A 26,035-nucleotide genomic window follows, 5' to 3' on the forward strand; every position below is an offset into this window, starting at 1 on the left:
ACAAGAGGGGGCAGTTCTGCTGTGGCCACCTGTTGCATCAGATTCACTTGTACCTTTGCACCATGTTCCTTTACTGAGCTCCAGTTCTCTTTTTTATTTAGATAAGGAAGAGCAATCTATGGGGGGGGGGCAGGATTTAGTTTAGTGAATCACCTATTTCCCTGAGCTATTCATCAAAACCTATTGCAGCAAAACTGGTAAGGTAAAAATTGAAGGGCGAGGAGAAAACTTTTTCAAAAAGGATAACTGAGTTTGTGTTGAAGGGTACTTAGGCTGATGTATGGTAGGGCTCTGAAAAATAAATAGATACATCACTTCAGTACAAAACCCAAAGCCTTCTACTTACTAATTCCCTTGTGTTTAGTTAGGAGTCCAAATATTTCTGAAGGCACTCCAGTATAAATTAGAATAGTCTCCAGATGATTTTTGCTCAGTAAATGGCCAGGCTAAGATTCACTTTTAATGAACCATATTTTAATGTCAATGTTTCCTGTCTCCTTAAATGACAAAGAACTCATCTGACTTTGTAATGAATGTTCAACTGCTCCATTACCAACTCTGCTATTTATTGTGGCTCTGTGTTTTCCTGTGGATTCATGTTGATTTTAGATGTGTCAAGTAGGACAGTGTTTAAGGTTTAGGAAGAGAGTAAACCTAGAATCACTAGGACATGGAATCTCTGGGTAGAATACAAAATCTTAGGTGTGACAGTTTCCTTACTGAAAACTGAAGGTTCAGAGGCCAGAGAAAACATAAACAAACACAAAGGATAGTGAACAGAATAAATAACCTGAGACTACAAGCTTGGAATCCTGACTGTTAGTCAACTGTAATTCCTGTATTGCTTTCTTGATATTTAGAAACAAAGATTTAAGGAGAATTGCTTCCAGATTTCATAGAACTCAGCTTCAGGATTATTTGGATCAATGTATTTGGAATTGTTTTTGCTTTGTAAACTTACACACATAAGATATTTTTCTCTACTGTTCTCATTGAAACACAAAATTCTTGACATTATGACTAAAAGTTGTGAAAGGTTATGTACCTTTGTATATAAGTTTCTCATTTCAAACTTACACGGAACTTCAGTGTTAAAACTGGGAAAGTCGCAGGCAAATCATGGACTTGGTCATCTTAAGTGCCTGGAAGAGTCCCTACAAGAAAGAAAACACTCAAGAAATTATCAATGGAATGGATGCATAAAGTGCAATTAATCACCCATTTTTTCTAGGTAATAAAAGGTGACTTGTGATTTAAAAAAAAAAGCAATGTGTAGAAATCATACATATATATATATATATATATATATATATATATATATATATATATATATATGCAGACTTATAAATATGCATAATCATATATAGATTGGGATGACTTAGTAGAGTTTATCTGATACTTATGGATTCTAAATCCCAGAATCAATGTTATAGAAATAATTTGTCAAACTCATTTGACAATTGTAATGACCAAATAAGTAAATTCCAAGAAGAATGAGTTTATTGAATCATTTCTTTTTCCAGTTCCATGTAGGAAAGGAGACATTTTAGATTAATAAATGTATGTTGGAATTTAGTGTAGGGGAGAAATATGTATCCCTTTATAAAAAAGTAACTCTTTACTTATTGTATGTTAAGCATTTAATAAACTTGACATATTTCTCCATGAACATACTTTTCAACCTGGTTTCCTGAAGCTCACTGTTAAAGTAGATAAAGCTGCCACTGTTTGTAGTCACAAACTACCCAGAATATTACGTTAAAAGATGATACCTTTAAGACAGCTTTTATTTCTTTCATCATTTCTATTATCTAATTTGAATTTATGAATATCAAAAGGATTGAAACAGATTGTGGAAAAGCTTCAAATCAGCGGGCTCTTTGAAATGCACTTGGCTTTACTGTATTGCTACTTCATTTGCTTCCTGCATTATACCACTATTTTGTTAAACTTTGCATTTGAAATGTAATTGCCTATTCAGTAATTCCTAGCATTACTCAGTTTCCTTGGATGACATAAATATTGATTTACTTTTGCTTTGACTGAAAAAAAGAATCACTATCACCGAAGCATGTAAAAAAAAAAAAGAGAGAAAAAGAGAAAGAAAGGAAAAAAAAAAAAAGAAAAAGCCCTCTGAGAAGTCTATTCAGAATGCTTTAATTTGAGCAATTTGTGGTTATAAATTTTTAATACACCAACTGTATGACAAAAGAAAAAATGAACTTGAATTGCTGGAGTAAAATTTGGAAAGATTGTTTTGTGGATTTTTGGCTGTCCATTCTAACTAGCACTATCAGAAGTCTGACCGTTAGTATCACCAAGGGAACGTCTAGTAAGAGTCTAGGGAGTCTTATGTTTGATAACAATGACTACCTGTTAAAATGAATAAAAGCGAAATAGATAAATTGATGTTAGGTGGGAGTTTTATTTAATATTCTAGTATATGAATTTTATGCATAACATTGCAAAAGGCCATGTCTGTAACCCTGAGAGGAGAGCAGGGGATGACCAAACTGGTGGAGACATTTTCTATTCCTGTTGTGTAGTGTAATCATATTTCTTTCATATCCATGGCACTGCATGTAAAGAGATGAATTATCTTCTGTCCATTTATTTCTTGGGTGTAAACTAGGGTTTCTCAGCCTTGGCGTTACTAACATTTGGGGCTAGATAATTCTTTCTTGCTGGATAATTCTTTGTCTTGTAAAAGGACGTGTTGTGGAACGTTTAATGGCATCCCTGACCTCTACACACCGGATGCCATTAGCATCTCCCCAGCTGTGACAATCACAAAATGTTTCCAGACATTACCAAATGTTCTCTGGGGGTCATAATGTCTCTAACTGAGAACTACTGGTGTCAATTATTAAGTGCCTTTCAACACGTAAGCATAGCATTTTTAAAAATTGGATTCCCTACCCAAATAACCTATAGCTGTACGACAGGGTTAGCTTCTCCAAGGGGGAAGATAGATATGTAGGAAAGAATCAAAAAGAAGCCTAAGGAAAGGTAAGGCTAGGTGAAACACTCTGTCCTTGAATTCCTAGAATGGTAGAAGGGATGTCACCATTTTACCTGGCACCTGCCTGGATTATCAACTACTGTACTTTGTTTCCATGCATTCAGCCAACAGCTAAGGACTTCATGAACTTGTCTCATTGAAAGATCAGGCAACCATACCAGTGAATTGTTCTTTTTAAAAAAAAATTATTTATTTTATTTTTTAATGTATTATTATTATTATTATTATTATTATTATTATTATTTGTAAAGAGGGCACAACTCACAGTGGCCCATGTGGGGATTGAACCGGCAACCTTTGTGTTATCAGCTTCACACTCTAACCAACTGAGCTAACCGGCCACCCACCAGTGAATTGTTTTTAAATAAAATTCTCCATTGCATTAGGCACGGATACGCCTTTTTTTTTTTTTTTTTTTTTTTAATGTCAGGCATGTCTATCATATTATTCCTCCTCATTTTCTTCTAGAATGTGTGTGGACCCTGTAAAGGCAATTTTGCCCTTTGCATGCAATTCCTATAATGCATCTTCCTTATTCTGGATTCAACACCTCTTTCGCATAATTTTTTGTTTGTTCATTTTTTTCAGGTGAAATTCATACTCATATGCAGTATTTATATTAACTGATGAACAAGATGATCTGAACTAAATTTCAGTTTATAGCAGTGGATTGATTTCTTAATTGTGGTCCACTGATCAGTAGCATCATCCTCTCCCAGGAACTTGTTGGAAATGTTAATTGTCAGATGCCACCCTAGGCCTCCTGAGTCAGAAACCAAGGGTGCTTTAACAAACCCCCCAGATGGTTCTAACATACATTAAAATTTGAGATCCACTGGTTTATAACCTTCATTTTGGGGAAAGTTGAAGTTTACCGAAGAACTGGTATGTGAACACCAAATACTCGTTGATATTTTTTCCTTTAGCTGTCAGAGAGATAGCAGATTTTTGCAAAGCAGAGAGCTTTAGGAAATTAACTAATGGCAAAGCAAAATATGCATATTGATAGCATCTCCCACGCTCATATTCACCCTGTTTTTTTTTTCTTTTTTCTTTCTCTGCTTCTAAGAGGCCATAAAGCCTTTCCCTTCAGCCCTGTAAATTGGCAGTAATTGACAGCCTGACTGGGAGTTGGGCTATAATTCCAAGTTTGAAGGAGCCAGGGACATGAACTCTTGCTTCACCTTTTAAGATGGATGTTAGGTCAGGAGCAAGGAGCAATGGGATCAAGGTTTCCCTGGAAGCTGGGACTCAAGGCTTTTGTCTGCAGCCTTTGCATTCGGCACATAGAGTTCAGCATGAGGGCTGCCAAATGAATATACCTCTCACCAGCATTATAGTCATTTTTCTTTTTAACCTACACCTGAATGACCCAGCCAGGGTTATACCCAATGACAAATTTATTCACGCTGGCTGACCAACTCCAAGTGTTTCATCACCCTACAGAAACAGTGCGAGAGACTCTAAGCCAAGCTGCTGCTCCATTTAGCAAATGGCAAATAATAACATCATCCTGACAATTACAAGCTATTTTATGCTCCTGACATGTCAGCAACAATAATTGAATGTATAAAACTTCTAATACTATCAGGTCTCAATCTGCCCTTCATTCTGTCAACAAGTGCTTTTTGAGCATCTATTTTATCCAAGAATAGTGTATGTAAAATTAAACATTGTAGTTCTTGGCATCAAGATCACCACAGTCTTATCAAGAAAATCATCAACTTACAGTTATTTAAGAGCTACATGTTATGATTAATCATGGGATAAGTGCTAAAATAAACTTATATCTCGATTTTTAAAGACAGTATTTCATGTTTTATCCTTGTTCCTCTTCCTTGATGTGGCATTTCATGTATGTTTTTCAAGTTTTGGCTCAGGGAATATGCAGAAAAAGTCTATGGACTTCATTTTAAGTAGAATTTTTCACTGATTCCTACACAGTCTTTTCATGTCATAACACTTGCCATTTCTGAAATAGTATAGGAAAGAATATAGAAAATTTTTGGTAGGCAACAGAAAGTCATTTTATACACAAGTAGGAAGTAATCCAAGCACTTGAATGATTTAAGACATTTAGCCAGTTTTTCAGGGGTGGCTGGAGTGATGAGAACGTACACAGGAGAGAGGGAAAATGTTCCCTATTTAGTATTTGGGTAGCATTCTAACCAGAGGCTGAAGAAAAATAAAATTTAAAGCAAAGAGTGTGAATCATTCTTTCATGTAGAAAAGTGTCACGGTGCGCTTTAACAGGGTGACATTAAAACAATAAAACTGGATTGATGCAGAAATATTTCCATTCAGGTTCTTAAAGAAATTACTAAATTAGACAGCGATACCTATAAGATTGCTCAAAGATATCCAATGAAAAGAGTTCTTTTTAAGTATCTGAACATTTATTAAAATGACTTTTCCTTAATAATCTATTCACTAGCTTGTTCTGCTAGACTCTCAGACTTGAAAAAAATATATAGATATTCATAAAAATAAAGCAGAGAAATGAAATTCATACCCCAGGGAGCAATAGAAGAGAAGTGAGACAGTTTATTTTTGTGTATCTCTTATCATCACCATCGCCACTGCCAAAACATGTTCCTTTTCTAGTCGTTGCTGTCTCAGTTTGCAGCAATATCATCCACCCTATTGCTTGGTCCAGAGACTTAGGATCTTTCTTAACTTCTTTCTCTTACTCCCCACTTACAGTCAGGTCCTGTGAATTCTATGAATTCTACCACTAAATTATAACTGCCCTGACACAGCATCCCCATCAAAGACAACACCCTGTCTCCTCAAACATGCTACAACCTGCTAATTGCTTTTCTTCTCTCCACTTTTGCCTCAACCATCCATTCTTTATACAGATAGAGCAGTCTTTGAAAAGGGTAAATAGAAATGATCCTTCTTAAAATACTTTAGTGGCTTCCCATTGCTCTAACAATGCAACTCAAGCAATAACAGTAGAAGGTAACTATTGCTATTATGCCCTGATTACAGGTGAGGGAACCAAAGCTTTGAACACTTAATTCTGTTGAGACTGCATGATTGACAGTGGCTCAGCCCAGCCAGTCTAAATCCAAAGATTTGATGTGCTGCCTATTTGCTGCCCTCTGGTGTCCTGGGTTTACAGCATTACTGAACAGACATGACAAGAAGTATAAAGCTAATCATGAGACAGGCTGGCCAAGGGCTGTCAGATTCAAATATTAATAAAGATAATCATCACATCAACAATTAAGTTTTCCAAGCACACATATTGAGACCTGAAAACTTGAGCCTCTGCATATGTTGTATTTGATTCTCACAACAAAACTCATAAATTTACAAATTATATATCAATCAATAAATTAATTTCTTCTGAATGGCAATGGAGCGTTTTGAACATGAGCGAAATATGGAATTAAGCATCCTGTATTCCAAGTATCCTGTCATTTGCTTGCTATGTGATTTGGAGGAAAATGAGCAATTCTAAGCCTCAGTTTTTTTCATTCTGTAAAATGACCTTAATCATAATAATTTATTTCATATAATTGTGCTGAGACAGGAAAATATATGATATTACTATGAAATGCATGCTATTAAAATAGTGTCAATGATTATATGTTTAGATGGTTTTACTAAACTGGCTTAAGTTAGTTCAAGTCATTGATATATTCAATCATGCTTTTCAAATCAGATCTATGTTGACAAAATGAAACATAGAATGAGACAACATTGCCAATTTTATAGAAATAGTTCATGATGGCAATTTAATTCAATGCAGTTTATCTATAGTCTATTTGTATCTGTCAGAGTCAATCAGAGAAGCAGAAGCACTGGAGGTGGATGGATAGACAAATAGAAACAGATTAGATAGATTGATAGAGATAGAGATAGAGATAGACATACACGTATATATTTGTAACAAGGATGCAGCCATATGCAATTGTGAGAGTTAGTAAAGCAGTCTCTACCAAACTGTGGTCTTTGCTTCTAATGCTGCAGCTTAAAGTCCATAGGGGAGACAGTTGGGAAGGGGGCATAGATACAGAGTAAGGTAGATCAAAAATAATGTGGAACCCACAAGCACAAGCTAGGGCTCTTGAAAGTTGAACTGTAACACAGGCCACTTCTTGTTGCCTCTGACCATGGTGATATGGGGACACTGCAGAATATGAGGCCTTTCACCATGGAGCTAAACATAAGTTAGAAAAAAATGAAGGAAGGTGCAAGGGAAAGGGCAACCATTGTATGCTCATAAGCTGAGGAATCAGACCAACAACAATATATGCAAGATTCAAAATTGTTGTTGCTTTATTTCCACCAGCCCCCCCCCCCACGCCCAGGTCACATTCAAGAACATGTTTCACCCACTCTAAGTGGAGATATACAGGGAAAGGGATTCTGAGAACTGTAGTTCAGCATAACCATGACCATACATTGTAGAGCCAACATAATCTACTCCTTATCAACTCGGCACCCATAAACATGTCCTTGAATCATACTTAGCCTCCAAATAAAGATAATGACAAAGTCAAGTTTCCCCTAACATGATATAACTCTACTAAATACAACTGAAAATAAGCTCACCTTTACCTCTTAAGAGGATACAAAGTTTGTCTTTGGAAGATGTTCATTCTTTTAATTCATATCTAGCTGGTGTCATAACTAAGACTCCAAAGAGCCATTCCATTATTATATCAAGCTAACTGCTTCAGCATAGTGGAGAACTTGACAAGACTAGTAAATGTCATGGCTTGGGTATATTGGTGTATTTTATTTGCTATGAAATGAGTTTCTTGGTTCACACGCGATGCTATGTGTAATATTGTAAATAAGATATCTAGTAAATCTATGGACAGTAGTTTGAGAGATGCATTGCAAACATCAAGGGCAAATGTATATTCAAAGTAATGTCTCTTCCAATAAGAACAAAGTGCTATGCCTACCATAGTGGATTACTTCCAATGTACAACCTGGTACAAACCGGTAGCTGACTGATCATTATGGTGCCATAATGGGGTACAGTGTTGGTTTCTGCAGTTGGCAAAACAGGCATTCAGCAGTGTCTGGGTGAGTGGAAATCCATGTTACTAATCCTATGAATACCCCAATTCCTATTATAATCACCACTGTATTTACAAACCCATTACATAATAAGAAGAGTGGCTGGGAAGACAGCTGAGAATGGAAGATTAATGTAAAGAAGTTAGGAACAACCTGAGGCCCATGTGAACAGATAGAAACCCATTACCGGGTCTTATTGCCACTGCAATTTTTGTCACAGCACAGTATATAAACTGGAGGTGTTTGTTTTTGTTATGTAACAGACACACACACACACACACACACACACACACACACACACACACACACACACACAGGAGTCAGAAAAGCTGAAGGGAGATCTAAGAAAAGTTGGGTCAGTTGTAAGACCCAGCTGTAAACTCATGCCAGCGAGGTCAGTGAGCAGCTCAGCTACAGTGCGGGTGAGCTACAAAATGGTTGCTGTTTTACTTCCTTTCTCAAAAATCTCAAAGAAGAATCTCCTTGTGGCTCACCCTAACTGACAACATACAAGAAAGGAGTTTGGGAAAATGTAGTTTAATCTTGCCAAGTTGAACATTACAAACATACTTTAAAATTGTAAGACAATGTAGATCCCTAGATGATTGAAATCAGCCTATATTTTGGTTTGGGGAACTTTGTTCCAAAGTAGGAAGAGTTCAGAATTGGGAATTTTGGGACTGGTAGTTTCTGTCTGGTTCCATCATTACCTGAACATATGACCTTTGTCAGTCATTTATTCTCACTTGGCCTTCATTTCTTCAGCTGTAAAATAAAGAGTATATGCTACATGATCTTTTAGAGATCTCATTGTATAATGGGTAAAATTATTTATTTTCAGGCTGCTGAGAATAAAAGCCTAGGTATGTCAATTGTATGATATTATGCAAGATCTTAGATTTTCTGTAATTAATTCTCATCTGTAAATATAGATAATAATACCTGAATCAGAGGTTTTGTGAGAATTGAATGAGTTAAAAATATTTCAAGGTCCTAAAACCATGACGAGCATGTAGTGAGCATACCTTAAATGTTAGCTAGTAGTGGTAATTTGCCTGTTCATGTTATGATTGCTTATTTATTGTAGAGGTTTAAAAACCATATCAACTGGTTCACAATCTGTGCTTTGGCTTAGGGAATTAAAAGGAAATTACTACAGGTATTTGTAAATTTGTTTTACCATTTCTAAATCATGATTTAACCCTCGTTATGATACTGATGCTATTAATAAGAATGCATTGAATATCCATAACGAGGTGGACGTTGTATAAATATGCAAATAAGGCATTTATTTAGTAGCCTTAATGAAGGGTGTGTATAATGGTATGGAGGATTATTAATTGTGTAAAAATGCTGACAGAGGAGTTTTTGCTCTTTAATGATAACAGTGCCCAAAGAAGTGGGTTTTAAAGTTTAAATAATTCTGATGTGTATTTTCCATATTTGGAGAACTTCAAAAATGTTCTTTTATAGACACAAAGTCTGGTTCTAGTAGAAATCTCATTGTCTTTTATTCCCTCACCAATACCCCAATTACTTTAGTAATTCCAAACATCATGTAAGAATGTTTTATGATGGCCACTCACCCATATCTCCTCAATAGCTGTGTACTACTCTTGTTCTTTTGAGCTAAGTCAACTCATTCTCTGCCTCACACCCTGTCCTTAATAAAAGCCAATATGAGAGACCTGGCTGAAACAGAATCATTATATACAAGTCATGACTTGTTTGGTCATAGGAGACAGGAATTCAACTAAAATTAGCATAACAAAACAAAGTAAAATAAACAAAGAAGGAAGGAAGAAGAAAGGGAAGGGAGGGAAATGTATCATTTCACATCACTGCAAAATCCAGTGGTCGGCTGTATTTCTCCTAGAAGCTGAGCCTGAGCAGAGATCCCAGACAGGGCATCTGCCCATCTGCAGGAACAAATCAGCGGCCTTGTTAGAGCAGGGAGCTCAGTATGTGGTGAGTGAAAGGAAAAGTGAGGATTGTAATCTAATGTTCTGAATTGAAATACAAGGTTAATAGTGATACTATTCAAAGATAGGGAACAAGTGGATATGTAAAAGAAGCAGTAGTAAGTTTGAGTAGAGAGGAAGATCATGAACTTGGACAAATTTTACTTTGAGACATACATTATATGTTCAAGAGAAATACTCAAGCAGCTTAAGTGAACACAGATCTAAACTTAAGGGAGAAATGTCAGCCAGAAATAGATATTTGGGAGTCATGAGGATGGAAATCATTATTGAAGTCATTCCCTGCAGAGTATGTAGGGTGAGAAAGAAAGAGTGGTAGATTTCTGAGGATTAGCAATATTTAAGGGCTGGGCTAAGAAATAAGAGATCCAAAGAGAAAAATGAAAGGATTCTAAGACAAAAACAGAATTGTATAAGAAAAATCAGGAATTATTTTTTGCAGAGAAGGAAAATGAAATTCAGAAAGACAACATAGGTAACTAGTCAAAGTTCAATATGAAAAATACTGAGAAATATATTTTGTCCGAAGCAGGATGTTTGTTGATATGTCATGTGTTTTGGTAGAAGAAGTAGGTGAAGGTCACTGGTGTTGAGGAGGTGATGACATAAACGTTGGGCATTTCTTGGGCTTTCTGCATGGATGTTGAAGTCACCCAGGATGATGGTAGGACATCAGGTAGAGAAGTGTCAGCCAAGGCCAGAGTAATCACTGTGTCAGAAGAGTAGTAGAAGGTAGAAGAAAACTACCCCTAGTTTCCTGGCTTCCTCCTACTTCTGCTACAGCTCTCAACTTAAGCATCACTTCTTCAGGGCAATCTCACCTGACCCCCACAAACCTTTTAGGTGTCCCCTAAAAATCCCTATAGCATCATTTAGATAGCCCATTATATCCCTTCATGGCTCTGCAACAAAATTGAACAGTTGGTTTTCTCTTCATGAGACTATTAGCTCCATTAGCTGATTTCAAGGCTGTGCCTGTTATTTCTCATCTGTTTAGCACTGTAATTGGCAGATAAAAGGCCCTTCAACAATATTTGTTGATGGGATGAATAAATGAAAAGATAAATACACAGGAGGGGTAGGGGCAAATTTCAAGAAAGCAGTGGGATTTACCCAAGGCTAGAGAAGTACTAGGAAAACAGACTGCACCTTCTGGCCCCCCTGTGAAACATCCAACAGTGCCAACATTAGTGGTGCTTCTGGAAATATTCTAGCCTAGAATTGTGACATTTAATTATTTCTCTGCACAATAAATTCAGTAAAACTTTAAGTCACCAAAATGTTTTGTCACTGGAAAATTTCAGATTATACACCGTTTTTTCAGAAACTCTAAAATATTCAACTCATCAACTTTTAATATTCAAAATTGTATATGTAAAACAATCTATCATCAACAAAATAAGAATACTTTTATTCACATTATGTGGCATCTTAAGGAAAGGTCTCAGATTAAAAAAAATAGAAGACAATAAAAAAGGGGCACATTATGGTGGAAAATAAAACACAGAAAAGAAAAGACATTGTCTAGTTAGTGAGATGATACTAGGTATAATCATATTTACTGTGTCCTGTGTTCGCCTGTGCACTATGTTCTATAATTTCACTGGAAAAAAAAAACAACACAAAAAAACAAAACCAAAAAAAAAAAAAAAAAAAGCCACACAGTTTCTTTATTTCTTATATCACTCCTGCAAAGTAGGCAGCATTACAGAGGTGGAAGAGATTCAGAGAGTACGTAGTTTGTTCAAGGTCATACAGCTGATAAATGTGTAAAAGTGGAATGCAAATCCAGTAGGCCCTCCTTGGTTTCAATACATAGATGTTACAGTGAGTCTTTACCCTCAAGTATTTGAAATGAAGAACACTGTCTGGAGATTCAACTTTATGATGATAAATGTATATGTATGTGTGTGTATATATATATTATATAGTGACTCTAACCACAGAAATGGATTTTTCTGATCAGTACAAAACTCTCTAGATGTTATACATTGACACCTGGACTGAGTAGATTTAGGATTATTATATACAAAAAAGTTCCAGTGCCAAGTTGGTAGTACCATTTTCAAAATTCTGTCTGGATAAAACAAATTATCACAGAAATGGGATATTTTAGTAGCAGTATTTTCAGATGCTACTATGAGAATTTTTTTTTTTTAGTGTTATAATTTGAGAATATAATCTCATTATGGGGCAATATTTAAGGCTTATATTTATGAAACAAATGTGTAAGATTTCTTTCTTTCCTTCCAAGCTGCGTATAGTAAGTGGTGAAATTTTGAGGCCAATGAATTACACTGTTTTTTTTGTTTGTTTGTTTTTTGTTTTTATAGCAGCTTTAGAGTAAGTTGAAATTCCACATTTAAATTTGAAAGTACTTTGAATGAAAGTGTCTTTTTTCAGGATGTATAACTTTTTTAGAATAAAGATGTGTTGTTGTTTTAGCAGTTACATGGGTAGGAATAAAGGAGATAATTATAAGATATAAATATATAACCAAGAAAAATCATAATTTTATTATGCAGTGTATTCAATCATATTTTGTTTTTACATTTGAAAAAGTATTGTCATTATTTAAAATGATAATTTTGACTATAAATTAAATTAGTTTACAGGTATTAACTGCTTGAAAGTTTTGGAGGTTCATGTGTCCTGGAATCTTTTACTTTGTGGATATTCCTCTTTGACATTTAAAGAGAGGTAAATATACCCAATGACAAGATCATGGGTTCTGGTTTTCCATTGTGGTTATGGAGGTTCAGAGGTTACATAATTTGATTTCCTTGATGTCAGTCTCAGTCAATAAGCCCCCACATGAACTAACTCCTTCTTATGTTGTTCCAGACTTTTCTTTTTTCTTTTCTTTTTTCTCTTTTCTCTTCTCCTCTTTTCTTCTACTTTTTTCTTTCTGGGAAGGAAGAAAATATCAATTAGTTAAGTAAGTCGATTTAGTGAATATGTGTTTTGGGAATCGTATAGCCATATCTATAATGTTTATGAAAGAACAGAAGTAAATACCAAAGCATTAAGCATTATCCTATGTGATAATATTTGAATTTTGTTCTTCACGTTTGAATAGTGTTCTCTCCATTCATTACATTTATTAACATTTATTCATAATAATACCTCAATAATATTGGTTCACAAATTTACTCCTTCAGCTGACTTTTGCCTACTGTTTTTCTTTATAAACAGCTATTTAATAGTTTCCTATTATGTGTAACATACTGTGGCTAAATGCAGGTTGGAAATAAAGATACATGAACCAGATGCGTAGGACTGACTAATTTAAATTTAGGAATCATAAAATGAAGGAGAAAACAGACCACTTCTCAAAAGACTTGTAGGTGTTCGATACGTAAAGAATATGCAGAGAGAACATCAGGCGGCTACACACAGAGATTAGTGAACAATGTCTTTGGGAATTTGTCCAGATATCAATGTGACTAGACTATAAGGCAAAGGCCTGGGGGCAGGGGTGGAGATATAGTGGAGATCATAGAGGAAGGAGCCAAAGGCTGAGTCTAAAATTGGACACATTTGTTACGGTAGAAATGTCATCTCCCTGTCTCACCCCTAAATACAACTAAATAGAGGTAGATACCTGTCATGGATATATTCATTCAACAAAAACGTACAGAGCATTCATATGTGTAAAGTATTGAGCTGCTCGCTTAAAGGGTAAATGTAGCATAGCAGACATGCACATTAGGAGAATTTTATTTAAAACACCTTGCAAATAATCTCTAGTGACGACTATCTTCTTTCAATCTATATACGGACTTTTTTTGTTTGGTTTTCATTTTGGGTTTTTAATCTTATAACATATGAAGGTCATTTTTTTTTTCTTACAAGGTATTGATACTGAACTGGGGATTTCAGATATTATTGGTTTGGGAAGGTCCATTCTAAACTGCCATATATATGTTTTACTGATACAGTTAAGTAGTTATAGAGTCAGCATCTCAAACTCTTATTCTTCATCTATTCTCCTATCTCTGAGGTCAGCTCACTGATTGTATGATTCAAATCAGAGAAACTTCAGGATATATATATATATATATATATATATATATATATATATATAGCACTTGCCTTCATATATATTACATATATGTAATATATATGAAGGCAAGTGTTTTATTTAACCCTCGGTGATTCAGGGTTATATGACTTGGATAGATGACAGTCACTGAACCATAAAATTTCATTTATCTCTGTGGCTTTTGTTTTATAAATAAAATCACTAAGGAGAGTTTCATTATAGTAAGAACCACTATATGAGCTGTATCAGAAAAATAAATTGGTGAACTATAAACAGCCAAGTTTTATAGTTAAAAAAATAATCTTTATTCCAATTTTGTTGATTTCTGTTATCATGCTAATGATTATTTGAATTTATAGAAACATAGTTACAACCAATCAGTCCTTTGCATCACATGCATGAAATTTAAAGATACATGGAATATTCGTCTCATTAGCAAATGGTGCCCTGCAGCTACAAAAAAATGCCCGCTCTTACTATAGGACTCTATTTTTAAATCTTTTGATAACAGAGATGAAACAATAACAGTTCAAAGTACTGAACATTAGGAAAGACTGAAGTGACATTTTGGGTGAATATGGCTTAAAAAGGAACTCAAGGTGCAAAGACAAGTTTTCTTTTTCTCTCCTGATATGCAGGCTAAGGGATTAAATTGAATATTGATTTTGTAAAATGTGACCATGCTGTTCTAATGCAGATTTAAAAAAGAATGAAAGGAAGAGAAGGGAGGAAGGAAGGAAGGAAGGAAGGAAGGAAGGAAGGAAGGAAGGAAGGAAGGAAGGAAGGAAGGAAGGGAAGGAGGGAAGGAAGAGAAAGAGGAAACAGTAAAATAACTGATTACCTAGGGAACAGTAAGATGTGGGCATCTTTACTTCTTTCTCTGGAGTGTAATAATTGGAAGAAAAAAAATAAGGCAAAAATGTGTCAGAGTTGATTGGCATTTTATACAGAAATAGCAGAAGAACTTATAATGAGGCTGAGAATATGGAACTAATGAAGAAGTAGTACAAGAAGAAAGAAAAAGGAAGATTGGTGTGGGAAACTGGAGATGAAGTAAGAAGTAGTCAGTGAGGAAATCAGACAATTTCTCTAACCCTCCAGGAACTGAACACACAAAGGAGCCCAATTAGAAATAAACTAGCTAGAAGAAATATTTCATAGTAAATTGGGGATTATCAGTTTGCCTAAAGGGAATAAAAACAGAGCATTCGAGCCTCCTCACTTCAGATCCACTCGCTTTATTTTTTCCAATTTGATACAAATGTTCTTGCTTTTCGCATCATAATTTTTAAAAATCTTATGTGAAACAAATTAATAACACACTTTCTGATTTCTGAGAGAAGAGTCATTTTTAAATGAATCACAGATATAGTAAGATTTAAAATGTATCTGTCATGTATTTCATCTTTTTCGTCAATGCTAGTTAACTGTGATGTATTCTCTGGGTACTCATGAATTTCATGGAGCTCTTCATGTGCTAATTTAATCTATAGTTTCTCCAGATACAGGTAACATATGTAATATATAGCATATATGGAAACATGATACTAGACTTTCAGTTGATAGAATATAGATAAACAATTCAGGGTCACTTCTGGTTGCTTCAATAAATTAAGTGGAAACAAGAACACAGAAAGGAATTTTTTTAAACAGAGAAATGGACAGTACTTAGAGCTGAAATACTTCCATTCTAGGATCTTTCACATATCAGTTCCAGCTGCTGGTAAACCTAGGAGAAAACAAAGAATACCATCAGTATGCAGTAGCTTAGAAATATTAATTATCCCTGTGAAATAAGTGACTCCATGAATAAGAGTGGTGCTGTTTCTCATTTGCCACCTAAAGACATGTTTCGTTTGCTTGTCTGTTTGTTTCTTTACCACAATATATATTGAAAAAAGAGGAACTTTTTGCTGACCTTCTATTCTGGAGTCACTGGTTCTCCACAGTACCCATGAACACAAAATGTTTAGTCTTTTCATGGCTATTTCACATTTTTCTGGAGGTAAGACTGGCATCTGATTTTTGAATATCCCAAGTGTCTACTTTTTACATATCGGAGAGCAATCTAGACAGGATTTGAAGAATTGGGTTGTCAGGTCTTCAAACAATTAGCTCGATAAATTCATGTGTTCAATCCACAAGTATTTATTGAGCACCTGGTATTTGGTTGGATGCTTAGGGACAAAACCCCAAATATAATATGTTCTCCAACCTCAAGGAAATCACAAGTAAGCAAATAAGTACAATAGAGTGTGCTAAAGATGAGATGAATAAAGTTCTGTGGAAGAGGTTACTAGGCAGTTGGGAGAGAAAAGAGAAACAGCACAATTCCCAGAAAAGTAGGAGACTTTTGAACTCAGTCTTTGAAACCTAATTTGAAAATTGCAATTAACTACTCGAAGGTAACTTTTTGGGGGGAAATAGAATGCGAATGAAAGTTTAAAAAGCAATTAAAATGGAAGGAGTGTCTTCCATCCATTGTTTTATTTACCAAATATACATTGAGTAAATTTTACGTTGCTTTCCTGGACCCTAGGGAATAACAATGAACAGGACAAAAAATATTTGATCCCCCATGGAGCTCACATTCTGGAGTGGAGACAGACAATAGAAAATTATCACAGTAATAATACTGATAAAACGCATACTGTGTGCCAGGTACTGTTCCCAGGCTTTATATAAAACCACCAATTTAAAGCGTAGGACATCCTACTGAGGACATTTCTATTATGATGAAGTAAATTGGAGAACAGTCACCATAACTAGTAGAGTGATGGTTGCGGTCTCTAAGCTAGGAAACTTGAATCGGGGTTTATTCTTTCAAGTACTATAATAAATTGCCTATCAAAATAAATAAATGAATATGTCACATTACCTTGGGAAGTTGTAAGTAATTTGAGGGTAAAATAAACACAGTGGGCAGATGAATGGTTGGGGGAAATGCTATTTTAAGAAGTGGAGCACACTTGTTAGTACACTGCACCTACCCCTTAGGTTTGACTGCTCAGTAGGGTCAGGCCAACCTCCAACTAGACCTGTGTGTCTTTGTCTGGGGGCTTTTTCTGAAGCCAAAGAAAGGCTGCTCTGGCCCGGGACATTGGCAGAGCCAGGGGAGGGGAATTAACCTCCTCTCCCCCTAATAGCTGTTCAGCAATGACTTTCACAACTTGATGTACAAGCATCCCCTGCTCCTTTAGCCCCCAGGAAGGATAACTCTAAAGCACATTCTAGACTATTTTCCAGAGTTTTACTTCAGGCTTGAGATCCATGGGCCCATAGTGGTGGCTGGCTTAATCACACAGTCTTTACTAGTTTGGTTCTTTGCCTGTGTCACTTCCTCACTCCTGTACCAGTTTCCCTTTACCTCACACATGAACTATTGATACTTGAACCTTTGCCTTGGAGTCTTCCTTTGGGTAAACCCAAATTAAGACAGATTGGCTAGCCAGGAAATACATCTCTGAGGGAAATTTGGGGGTACAACATTCCAGGTAGAGGGACCATTCATGCCAAAGACCTGAGAAAGGCAGTGGCGAGACCACTGGGACCGGTTGGAGTGGTGTGAGGACAGGGAGCGAATAAGAAATGAGCTTGCAGAGTAAGCAGGAGACCAGGCAACAGACATCTTTATAGGCTGTGGAGAATCGTTTGGAAACTGAAAAGAAGAGCACAGTGTTCTATGAGACAGGAAAACAAACAAACAAACAAAAGCTGGTAGAGTATTAGCTCTGAAAAAAGATTTCAAAGAAGGATCTCATCTAACCCTTTCTTTTTATAAACAAGGAAAATGAGGTCCAGGTCACCTGGTTAGGGAAAGGAAAAGACAGCTCTTCTCCCAAAATCCGAACCCCCAAATCTGTCTGATCTTCATTCTACATTTAAGAGAGTCACATTCATTTTAGAAGCCTCCCAAGAGCCTAAGCACAACAAGTCAATGAGGAATGAATAAAAGAGACATAATAATATCAAGAGTGCCTCCTTTGAGTGAACCACCAATATCTGTTTTTTGTTTGTTTGTGTAACCACTGTTTTCTCCAAGTTCAATACTTCTTACTCCCACCATGTAAGATAGAGCAGCTCTTTCCATTCTCAGAGTTGCAGGTGCTGCGTATGCTGAATTCCACGTGGGCACAGTTATAGCAGGTCTGGAAGCCAGACAAAATTTCACATGGGCATCTGGGTACAGACATTTCTGCTCTGTGGGCTCAGTGTCTCAAACACAGTCATTCATTTGGAATCTGACACCTGCCAGTAAATGGGTACTTGATGTCAATAGGTAACTCAGTCCACAGCTTAAAGCCGTCTCTCCAAATAATAAGATCAGTAGATTGAATCTCTATGCAATGCTTTTCCATAGCTAAGCAAGTGCATGGTGAATTTATTTGGTGTGTTTGCTGTTTACCGCGTGAGATGAATTCTAGTAATGCCAAAGGGAGGGATTGAGTCATTTATTAAGTACAGTCTTGGACAGGTGTCTCAAATGTCAATTCTAGGATTTAATCTAAACTAATCTTCAGAAAAGTTAGATTTAATGGAAATGAGACCCTAGGGGAATTCAAAGTGGAGGGAGCTGGATGCTTAAATCTCAAACACCTCTATTTATGTCAATCTTCTAAATAAACTCTCTTACTTGGCTGTGATCCTTCTGTGTTGTGAGATAGAAAGTGTTTGGAAAACTGATATTGGCTCAGTGGTATGCAAGATTTATACAAAACAGTTGTTTATTCATTATTTCTAACCCTGGCATGTAGTCAGTTATTTGCAAAAAAAAAAAAACGCCGCAACAGTCATACCTGAGATCAGCCCACAGAGCTTTTGCCCTCTATAGGTGTCCCTGCGTGTGTGTGTGAGATATACATATATAAAATACCACGCACAAATATATATATATATATATATATATATATATATATATATATACATATTTACACACACACACATATATATATCACACACACACACATATATATGATATATATGTATATATACATATATATGTGTATATATATATGTGTGTATATATATATATATATATATATATATATATATATATATGGTGTATTTCTAATCTGCTACTCTAGACCACATCACCTGATGTCAAAATTTAAGACCAGAAAACAGACTTTGAAACTGATAAGGAAAAATTGTCTAAATGGCCACCACACATCATATCTAAGTATTGACAGGTCAAAAAAATGTGGGTCATTCATCACTGAATGCAATTTGTAAAAGGTATTGGCAAGAACAAATCTGGAAACTAGGCTCTCTAGTATGTGTCTCCTCTTCATGGCACTGTATCTCCTACAAAGTAACAAAAACATTTCAGTTGTGGCTTAATATATATGTATAATAAATTATATAAAATATATATTATATATAAATATATATATATATATATATATTAATTAAAAAAACTTAGCTTTCAACAACACAGAATTAAAAACTGTGCAAAGAGATGCAGAAAAGTAGAAAGGATTCATGATGTGTTTTATAAATGTATTAATCTAAGTTAATTTCCTAGAGATGGTATTTGGGAGCTCTTGGTGGTAGCTCTTATAACACTGGAAATATCTTGATAGCATATTTACTTTTTTTTAATATTAAAGAGAAAAGGCCTGGCACAAAAATAATTGCTAATGGCCTGTTCCATGCTATAAATCAATTGTGTGCTTAAAGAAACTAATAATTGCCAAGACGTTTAAGTAGAAAAGTATTGCTGAAGTAATTAAAGAAAGAAAACAGCTCAGAGAAGGAACTGGGTTGACACGGAAAAACATAAAATAAAACAGTGAAGTCTATGATGTTATCAGATAAAATTTTCTGATTAAAATTTCCTTCCTAACGAAGGATCGTCCTTTCCTTTTTCTCCTTTCTTTTTCTTCCTTCATCCCTTTCTCCTTCCTATTTATATTCCTTTTTTCTTTCTTTTTCTTTCTCTCTTCTTTCATTCAATGTATACATTCTGATAAAATATTTTATCTTTTAAAACAGAGGTTAGTAGGCTTTTTTCTATAAATAGCCAGATAGTAAATATTTTCAGCTTTGCAAATCTTACAATCTCCATTGCAACTATTTAACCCTGTGATTGTATTTTTAAGTCAATAGTAAATAAATAGATATGGCTATGTTCCAATAAAACACTACAAAGGCAGTCAGCAGGTGACATTTTACCTGAGAGATGCTGTTTGCCAGTCTTTGTTCTAGAAAGCGATATTGTATAGACATTTACCCCAACACTATTTTTGTTCCATGAAAAACAGAAGTATGAGTAATATGGTCTGGTGCAATACTCAAAGGATGTATTTATTATGTTCATTATGAGTATTTAAATATGGGATGGAAATAATAATTTATGAAGATTTAGTATCTTTTAGGCACTGTTTTCAGAGTCCCAAATACATGATCTCATCTAATCCTGAAAACAATATTCTAAATTTAGTATAATTTTCTTAATTTTAGAAAAATGCAGCAATGTTAAGAAATTTGGATAAATCTCTGTAGCTTTTAAGTATCAGTGTTGGGATTTAAAATCTTTGCCTTTTTCCGATATTTGTGCATGCATATGTGTATAAAATCTCTACATATTTTTGTGATGAGAAATAGTACACCTCAAGACCTTATAACAGTGAGACTCAAATAATCGTGCCATAAAATATTACATACTGTGAGACTTGCTCCATCTTGATCTTACTCTACGGTACTCCACCTTAAAAGGATTTATTAATTTCTAATTCAGTGCTTTTTCCTTCAAAACATCCCCAAAATTTAAGTAAGAAAATATCTAACGCCAGTGGTTCTTAACTGAGGACGGTGTGAACACCCAGGACGCATTTGGAAAGATGTGGGGCTTAGGGGCTGTAGAGGTAAATGTAAGGAGATGATGACTCTGGCTTGTGGTAGATGAGGGTCGTGAATGCTACAGATCCTGCAATAAAAATGATAGCACGATGAGATAAAGACTGTCATAGCCATGATGCCGAAAGTTCCCCAACCTTGTGCACTCATAAAACAAACAAAATAAACAGAGATGTTGACTGTGGCAGATCTTATGCATTACTTACCCAATAGCCATTTCTTGTGTATACCTTGCTAACATAATTTTTATTTCATTCAGGAAACAGTTAGATACCAGTGAGCTTTGAGAATGCTGATGGATCCCCAGCTTCAGAGGATGAACCATGTTTTTAATCCAATCATAGTAACCCTCATTCCACTCTACCAATGATTGGGTTTAGACAGAGGTATCTGACTGTCCTGGCTTAATGAATGTCAGAGAAAGCCTCCTTATCAGCTCCTCAGAAAAATTTCCCTGCATGATAAAAAGAGAAAGTTGAATGATGTAACATCTTTCTTCTTGATTTGGGTGTAATCAAGTAAGAATTTTATGCTTGGAACTATTGTAGATACTTCTCAACTATGAGAGAACAAACAACAGAAATTGAGCCAGTCCTTAACATTACTGAGTCCCTCAATTAATCTGAGGACTGATTATCTTAGGGGTTCTCTTTTAAGCATTCTCTTAGTTTATCCAAAAGCATCCAAATTGCTACATAGGAACTCTAATTCCCATTTGCTTAGGACCAAAAAGTGTATATTAGGAGCAGAGCCCAGATGCAGATTTCTCACCTTTTGCTCAAAAAACTTTTGAACATGGCTTGAAAGAATCTCTAATTACCCATATCCAAGTTCAAGTTAAAAAACAAACAAACAAACAAACAAACAAACAACAAAAAAAAAAAACATGTATCTGTTATCCCAATTTGGGGGGAAAAATATTCTTATAATGAAATGATTCAATAACTTCATGTCTAGGAAAACAAAAAGTACAAACTATATTACATTACTTACTTTGGAAAACAAAGGTCTCACTTTAGAAAACAGCATTCTAACATTAAAAAAACTGCATCTATTCCAGGGCCTAAGTTAGAAAACATTATTTCTGTAATTTTAATGAGGAGCAACTCCGAAGAACTATAGTGTGAAATGGTAAACTTTCTTTCTGAAACATCTTCTAACTCTTATATGTTACACTAAAATAATTCAAATTACAAATTTTATAGCTAATAATTGGGAAATAAAACAATAAGTAATTGAAAGGCTTATAAATTTAGGTGCATGGAATCACATCGAAGATGGGAAGGGCATATCATTTGTAATAAAATAGATTGGAAAAGAAATTTAAGTAGGACTAAAAACCATTCTGGTCCATCATTTTCACCAAAATGAATATTCTCTTTCTTAAAATAGGATGACATTTTTATTTTTTTAATTCATTGATCTGTTCTATAGATTATGTTTATAGAAGGAACATAAAATCACCTCTACAAACTCTATCGAGACAATAGAAGAAAGTTAATAAAATATACCATGTTTCCCCGAAAATAAGACCTAGCCGGACCATCGGCTCTAATGCTGCTTTTGGAGCAAAAATTAATATAAGACCCGATCTTATTTTACGAAAACATAAGACCCGGTCTTATATTAATTTTTGCTCCAAAAACTGCATTAGAGCTGACGGTCCAGGTAGGTCTTATTTTCGGGGAAACATGGTAGAAGAATTTGGGAGGGGAATTAATTTGGCTAGTTTGTTTTTGGAGATTATCCATACTTCGTCTTTATTACCAAATTAAATCTGAACTGTATAAATGTATCTAAATTGGAATTTTCTTCTTTTGTTCTTTTTGAATGTCAGTCGTTTTGATGGTATGTAACATCACGTATTTTCTTAGTGCTATTAGAGCTTTTTGGACATGTGGATGTGGGAGGGACGGCAAGCATTTGTGACAGAATCTTCATCTCGATGACTTTTCCAGTGCCATCTGGATCCCTGCATATTCTTTCTATGTCTATTCAGAAGGAGAATTAGATAAAAACAGATAAAAGGATGTAAACATGCAAAGGAAAAGGAAACGCTCTCTTGTTTGACTCCCCTAGTCGAGCTGCTTCCTGATTAAAATACTAATATGTGGCAACGGGCCTGTGAAGTCCCTGCCCAGGCATGAGAAAGTTTGGCATGATCAAACAAGTGTATCATTTCTGCCTCTTTCTGTCAGCAGTAACTGAGCAATCCAGCCTGGTGATTGGAAGAGCAAATTTTCTTTGTCCTGCACATGCTGTATTTATCCTTCACAAATATCCACAAAACTCAGCAGGGATTTGGCTGAGAGAGTAGGATCACTCCTTGCAGAAAAACTGGTAATAAATCTGGGAGGCTTTGTAGAGATCTGAAAGCTGCCTTCAAAATTTGCCTGAGGAGGCGTGTATAGCCCGGGGGAGTAAGGAGATTATGTAAACGACAGAGGAGAACTAGAGGAGCTTGGGAGGTGAGGCCCAAGTCAGAATGCCCTCTGAATATTCTCTGATTGAGAGGGGAGTTAGAGCTTCAGACTATGGTTTGGATATATAACCTTTCCCTTCTACTACTGGGAATTAAATAGGTTTGCATTCTCTTTGTTTTCCTTGAAATATGTAGAAATTGAAAGGAAATTTTCTATCTTTATATTGGACAGCATGCTTTAAAGGCCATATATATATATATGTCTTAAGCATTGCTACATGATGCTTATTTTTGGTGTCCTCTATTCTTTTTTATTTCCCTTTCTATTATTTGGAAAATATGTTCTGGAAATGGGTTCTGGAAGTGCGATTTCAGTGTGCTTAGAGGAACACCTTCATTTTCATCACCCAAAATACTAAAATGCTTATTTCAAAATATTAAAAACTGACCACCACCTCCTTCCCCTCATCTACAGAAAATTTGAATCCTTTGGTGTGGGGTCCAGAAATCTGCTCTTTTAAAGATTCTCTACTTATTCTAATAGACTTTAATGCTCCGGCACCACAGTTCTAGGACGTTAGTGGGAGGATCTACTGGGAAAGAGAAAAGAAGGTGACAAGCTATGAAAACAGACCAGGTGTTTTTTTTTGTTTTTTTTTTTCACCCATTGTTTTGGCATAGCTTGAATATCACTAAATGTACACCATGTTTGCTTTAGGATGCCACTTTACTCGTAATATATATTCATGAGGATTTTTCTTAACAAATATCACTTTCATAAATAGGAATGAAAGTTTCTAAATATAATTTGACTGAGTCTTGGAAAACAGAACATGAAATCTCATAGGGAACATCTTTCTGTATAACCTTACAAAGAGAATCATTGTTTTCCATTTACTTTTCTCTTTATGAAACGCCTCTTCTAATATTGCATTCTTGTAAAGCGTAGATCAAGAAACTGAACCATGCCTTCAGGGAGAGAGGCAAGCTAGGCCGAGATGTTCTCAAATAAAATACATTAATATAATAATTATAAAGGTGCTTTGATGAGGAGAAATACATCAGGGAGTATTTGGTTGGTAATCTTCAATAACTTTTATTAAGTTATCTGAAGGAATATTTACTAGTACCTGTGATGTTTACTCTCAAGCATGCATTTCTCTCCATGGATTTTCCAAAAACTACACCAATTTCAACAGACTTCTCATCTCTTTTCAGGAAACATACATTTTCGGTTATAACAAACGTGGAAGTGAATACAGTAATATGAGAATGGGATTTTGGAAAATTAGAGACAGTTTTATCTACCTTAGTTTTAAGATAAAAAATAAGATTCCCTCGTTCCCATTACGGATGTGGACCTCAATCTGTCAGAAAAGAGTCTTCTGCTGAAACTTTATTATTCCTTGGTTGAGACAACCAAGATTTCTCTTTTGGAGAGTCTCAAGTGTAGCGGTATTTCCATTTGAAAATGATACAGGAAATATATTATTAGACTAATTAGATAATAACAAAAATTCACAGCTGTACACTTTGACAACACATTCAGTGTCTTTGTGTTAATGAGACAGACCATAAAGTCTACAAAATGAAATTTACGGAAACATTTATCTTATATTTATTGTGAAAGCTGATAAAAAAAGGCTTTGTATTCAAAAAAAGTAAGCTCTTGTAGATATTAATCAAGGGTCTGGTTTAATAGTCTTGATTTTTGTATTTCTCTATTCATAATCATACAGAAAAATGTATTATATATTTGTATGCATATCTTTAGTTTAATTATAAAGAATTTATTATTAGTTTTCATAATTGAATCACTAATGAGGTTGTAGAATTGTAGTCTTGTGTCCATCAGGTAAAATACAAATCAAATATCTTGTTATTCTCAAAGTGTGTTACGTCTTTCTTCCATTTTTCCCTTCTTTTTTCTTTATTAGAACATATGAAATTAGTTTCTAAGAGGGTAGATATTATTTACAGGCATTTGAATATTCTTTCAAATATCTTCCAAATAAGGAAGTGAATGTTTTCTTCTGTTGTCAAAATGTACAGCTGTGAGTTTTTCTAATTGCTCAATTACTCTAATGGTACACTTTCCCTGTAATTATCAAACTAATATGTTTCACCACTCGAACTGTATTCTTTACTGAAGTAGTCTTGTTTTTGATAATATTGGCTTGTGAAATTATCTACATGCTTATTATAATTTAGTAATATAAATTCCATATTCCCCATTATGAATGGATTGGCTTTTGATCTTGGGAAAATGTTGCTTTATGCAAAATATCTCAACTGGCAGCAACTTGAGTATTTTCACCTTTGTTAGAATTTTAGCTACCACTTTCCTGGAATTGCATAGCATCTAACTTTTTCTCTTTTTTAAGTAAATCTAAAAGAAATGTTATCACCATAAGAAAGGCAAAAAAGCAAAAGAAAAAATGGACATGGAAAATCATTCTAATTTAAAAAATTATCTGAAACATTCATACAAAATATACTTATTTTTAATGTAAAGTAAATTGCATCAGAAAATTACTGTATATTGTCATAAATGATTTTCAGCAGTATATGTGTGTGGGGGGTAAGGGAGGTGGAGAAAAGAGAGAGAGAGAGAGAGAGAGAGAGAGAGAGAGAGAGACAGTGAGAGATTTCAGAGGAAAGTT

The sequence above is a fragment of the Rhinolophus hipposideros genome (assembly GCF_964194185.1).
Source record: "Rhinolophus hipposideros genome assembly, chromosome: 23".
Lineage (NCBI taxonomy): Eukaryota > Metazoa > Chordata > Mammalia > Chiroptera > Rhinolophidae > Rhinolophus > Rhinolophus hipposideros.